We start from the raw sequence: 5,617 nt of genomic DNA on the forward strand, positions 1-5,617 counted from the left end.
GCGGCGGGCGCTGGGAGGGCGGTGGCGAAGCGGCCGTGGATTGGACGGGCGGGAGGCGCGTGCGCGTTCGGGGACAGGCTCGCGCCCGCGCCGGCCCCTCCTGCCCCGCCCTTCCGCGTCCCGGCTGGGCCGGGATCCGTGCGGGTGGGACAGGGCGGGTGTGAGCCCGCAGCCTGCGCACCCGCCGTGCCTGCCGCAGGGCCCCGTGGTAGCCTGGGGAGAGTGTGGCCAGCAGGGCGAGGGAGGTGATCCTGCCCCTCTGCTCAGCCCTGGTGGGGCCACATCTGGAGTGCTGTGTCCTGTTCTGAGTTCATTGGGACAAGAAAGACGAGCTGCTGGAGTGGAGGGCCACAAAGATGATGAGGGAACTGGAGCATCTCTCTTATTAGGACAGACTGCAGGAGCTGAGCCTGTTGAATTTAAAGACACAGAGGAGGTCTCACAAATTTGCATAAATGGTGCCAAGAGGATGGCTCCAGGCTCTTTTCCATAGTCCCAGCGACAGCACAAGGAGCAATGGCTGTAAACTGTCATGAGAAATTTCATCTTAGCATGAGGAAGAGCTTTACACTGAGGGTGGTAGAGCACTGGAACAGGCTGCCTGGGGAGGGTGTGGAGTCTCCCTCTCTGGAGACATTCAAACCCCTCCTGCTCTAGGTCACCCTGCCTTGGCAGAAGTTGGACTGGATGATCTCCATAGGTCCCTTCCAGCCCTAACAATTCTGTGACTGGGACCAGTGCTACCTCCTCTGGAAGCCCCTGGCTGCTTCCCACATCAGGTGCAGGCCCTTCCAGTCAGGACCACCTCACAGTGAAACTGGGACAGCCCCCTTGGGCTCAGCACTGCTGGGATACCTTCCAGGGAGGCTGAGAGAACTGCTGGAGCAGCCCCAGTCCTCAGCTGGCTCAGGGCACTGCTTGGCCAGCCCAGCTCCCCACAGCCCTTGAGGAGAGGTGACATTCTTTCCCAGCGTGGACTACGGGGATAGAGGCACTGCCTCCCACACCCCAGCAGGGCCTGTGAACTTACACTGTCATTGCGAAGGATGCAGGGAAGTCATTGGGCTTTCATCTTGGGTCTGTGTGGTTAAGTGAGTAAGTCTTGGAACACTGCTCTGTCTAGGATGTCCAGATGTGTTGGCCTGAGCTTCCTAGCTGCTTTTCTGACCGGCGTTGAAGCCTAGGGAATATATGCTGGAAAACAAACTTCACAGTTGGTGTGTGCAGATTGTTACCTTTCTCTTTGGGTACTGTAGTAACCTTCAACTTTGGAAAGAAAAATGGGTGTTTAAAAAGTTCACTGTGGCTTCAAAACATGCCAAAAGCTTTGAGGCAGGACATTTGGAAAAACATCCTCAGCCTGTCATGAGTCATAAATAATCATATGAAACACTATTTCCGATTACTTACTTCTTTCATCAGCCATCTAAAGGAGGTAGAAGTTCTTACTGGTAAAGTATGAGCCCAAATGAGAATTACCCATCAAATATGTATTGGTTTGTATTACAGTTTATATATAAAATTAAGTATGTTTGTATTCTTGGGTTATTTAGTACAAATTTGTGCTTTGTCATATTTTCTCTTGAAATAATTATATGTGTGTGTATTAGCATATAAATTAAAAGCTTTTCTCCCCTTTGGAGGTTGACAGTCTCAACTTATGTCCATGACAATCCTGTTATTTAGTGCTTTCCATCCATATTTCTCAGGTTGTTTGAAATAAAAGGCAAGGTGCCGTTGACATTGCAGAAAGAAGTTAAATACACAATGTCTTCATGAAGTGTTTTGTAGCTGTGAGTAACTGAGTCACTGTAGTCAAGCATTCTGCCTTTGGGAATTGTGTTACAATCCTCTTTTAATGTGTCACCCTCTGTCTTCCTCATATTTTTACTACCTGTGTACTTAGAGGATTAGAGCCTGCACAGAGTAGGCCCTAGAGAGCTAAAAGTTGCAAGCATAACAATTAATTTGGTAGCACCAAGAATGTCATGTGATCAGTGACATTTTCCATTTGTCATAGGAATCATTGCTGCCTTAGGGAGCAAAATTGGTAGCAAAGTCTCATTTTTCTATGAGACTCCCTTCCTACTGCCCCCTTCAGCTGATGGAAGGTCATGGGGAAGGTGTGACAGGGAACAATTGGGTGTGGAAGAGTATTTGACATTCCTGTTGTCAAAGCACCGCATTCCCTTGTGTTTGTGCTCCTTTATTTCCTGGGAATCCAACATACCTCCAGCACTGCCCCATGCTGGGACTTGCAGCTTAGCACTGGTAATACCTTGCAACTAAGCACACAGTTTGTGTCCCTCAGCTTTTGTGGTAGATAACTTAATAATTTACTAAGCACAGTGCTGTGCCTGATTCTAAGCTGATCATTTCTTGAATTTCAGCTACTGGTAAAATATTTTCATTGTATTATTATGGATAGCCCCATTATCAGGCCAGAGAATGTGAACCTGATGCCTTTTTGCAGCTTTTAGCATCTGCGTCACTTGTCTCTTGCAAACACAGTACTGTAAGGCTGGAATGCCCAGCTCTGGATTAGAAACTTAATACCTGTCAGGAGCAGCGCACCAAGAGACATTTCAGCTGTTAAATCTGGAACAGACTCAGCAGAAATCATGGAAAATAGCAGCAACGTTTTAGGCCTCGGAAGGCTTAGATCCAGATTTAAAGACATGTCTCAGTTGGTGCTTTAAAGGAAGTATTAGTTATGCAGTTATGCTTGGATTTACCTCCCACCTCTAGTTTTATTTTTATGTAAAATTGTGAAAATGTGCTGACGCACGGTGTTTGCATTTCTGGGCAAACGCATTGCATCAGCTTTTACCATTAAGATTGTTATTGTGTAAAAAGTTAGGTGCAGAGAAAAGGTCAGGTTTTTTTGGTTTTCTTTTCCTTTTTCAAATTCAACGTCCCTCAGTACTTGCACAGAGGACACTTGGCTGCAGAATTGCTCACAGGCACAGACTGGCAGAAGTGATGTTTGCAATGCAAGGAATATATCCAAAATGTCACATTGCAGTGCCAGGAGCATGAGCTCAGCACACGGCTCCCTGCTGCACTGTGCATCCCTGACCTGTGTGACCCGCCTTTGGCAAGACACGGCGCTCCAAGTGCCTCTGCTCAGGTACAGATTTACCCCCAGGACTCTGAGGACTTTGTCTCTCTCTCCTCCACATACAGTGGTGCTTATCTTCTTATCTTATGCCTCTTCTCCATTCTGTAGCTATGGCAAGTCCTGCCATGATGCTGCTCCCTGTGCACTTTGGTGTGTTTTATAAAGCCTGAGGTGTGAAGCACTACTGCATGTAGGGAAAGTGATACAGCAGCCATTGTTTCCTTGGAGAAACTGAAGGAAAGAAAGTTGGAGTGAGTTGTGGGTGATGCAAGAATTAGGAGCAGGCTTCCATTTCCAGTCTCCCAGTGTTTCATCTTCCTTTGTACCCAATTATCTCCATTCTGTGACATGAAGGTGACAGCACTGCAAACTCCTTTGACATTTGCAGAGCACAAGCAGAAGAACATTCAGTGACTCCTGGGCAGATGCCTGCTTAAGGAAATTGGAGAAGGTACCCTTAGGTGCAGAGCAGCTTGCAGAAAGGTTCTGGTGGGGTCCTTGTCACATCATGGGCCCACTTCTCTTGAGGAGCTTAACCTTGCTCTATGCTCAGAGTTTGCTGTAGTTTCAGATGTCTACAGTCAGAAGAGAGAAATTTTATTGTGCTCATTTCTCCACCACTGATTGCCATCTGAACACAGGCACTGGTGCCAGCAGTGCATGGTGGTTAGTTAAACTGTTAAATTTTAGACAATGCCAGAGTGAAAGTGACCTTAAAAATAATCTTTTAACCACAGAATCAGTATAATAGTCCTTATACTAAAATATGAGCAGTAGAATACCAGTTCCTAGCTGGTGTGCTATGTTGCTGCTTAGCGTGAAATCCTAAATGAGGCAGGGGCTCACACAGAGCTGGCGCCCTCTCCTTCCCTCAAGGATGCAGCAGTGTGGGTTCAGGCTGTGGTGCAGAAGAAGCTGTGCTTGGCTGGGAGGAGTATAAGGTACACATATGGTTTCATAGCCCAGCTCATCTGACTTGGTGAGTAGCTATCACTAAGGGGGTGGCTGTGCTTTACAGTCTGGATTAGTACCTCTCCCCCTCCCATCCCTGTGCTGCCTTTGGTACATCTGTCCCTGCAGTGGCCTGATTCAGGGAACCGAGTAGCAGGAAAGTCACCCAGCATTTTGCAGGGCTAATTTTCTGTTGATTTTGAATCTTGAGCTGTCTCCTGAGACATCAGACAGATGCTGGCGCTAACACAAGACGGTGCAATGGGAATAAATAGTACATGAGGGGATATAGAGATGTCCTTTTGTGCAGCAGCTGGCTGTTAGATTGTATTATCTGTGCTCTCTGCATCCTGAGTGTTCATAACAGAAAATGCCTCAAATTCCTTCACAGGAATATAGGTGTGAGAGATACTTCAGTGGGAGATAATAAAATCTGTTTTCTGGTGCTGATTTTCTGAGGAAAACCAGTTGGAAACATGTTTGTGTGTATTTAATAAAGCAACTGCTAGACTAGAGCATAAATATAAAGCTATATAAAGCTTATATCAGTTTATGAACCTTAGTGCTTACAAATGGATGTGAAAGCCTTTAGTCTCTCATACTCTCAGTATCCCATCTCACACAGTGAAGACTGTCAGTGCTTAGACAGCATTCAAGCAGCCTGGAGGGGCTGCATAGCCAGCTAGGTACCCACAGGAATCTGTGTAAAAGTGCCGAGAAATTTCTTCACAAGAGATTTAGCACTTAATATGAAAGCACTTTGATTTAGAAGGGCCAGATGTGCTACTTTTAACTTCTGATGGACTGTTCACAAAAACAGTCTTTTCTGTGGTTTTTGGTCTTTGCTAGGAATAGAGAGAAAAGCTGCTGGGAATTCATTATTTATGCTTAGATGCTTCCTCCTTTTCCAGACACTTGTCCATGCTGAAATACCTGGTTGATTTTGAAAGAAACAATTTTCATTCCAATGAATAAACATCTTACTATTAACCTAATTTAATTTTTATGGAGTATAATGGATCATGGCATATAAAAAACTTAAAAAAAATCTTTCACATCTGAGTATAACTGTAGACTCAGAATTTCATCAGGTTTATCTCCATGAGTGACATTTATAAAGAATACTTTCACAGTGGGATAGTCAGTTGCTTTTTATACTTGAAGCATCACTAGAAGATAGCAAATGGATCTGAATCCAGATTGTATATTGTTATGTTTTTTAAATTCCCTCTTCACTTTCAAATCATAGGGACATTGTTCTCTTCTGTGTCAGGAATGAGAGGGAGGTTATGTTTTGTTAATGCCAAAAAGTCATCACTCCTAGACACCAACTAGTTAGCCCCAACCCAAGGACGTGTGCCATCTAATTTCTTGTATCACTGTTTACGTGTATTTTCTCTCATCATCACTGTTCTTGATTGAGTCTCAGCTTGGTAAATTCTCTCTGCACTGATGTATAAGAAAGTATTATTGCTGCTCTGAGAAACCTACATTATATGAAAAAAACCCAAACAAACAACAAACCAGCATCTGCCATCATCTGCC

This window comes from Cyanistes caeruleus, chromosome 1, assembly GCF_971803275.1.
Source record: "Cyanistes caeruleus chromosome 1, bCyaCae1.hap1.1, whole genome shotgun sequence".
Lineage (NCBI taxonomy): Eukaryota > Metazoa > Chordata > Aves > Passeriformes > Paridae > Cyanistes > Cyanistes caeruleus.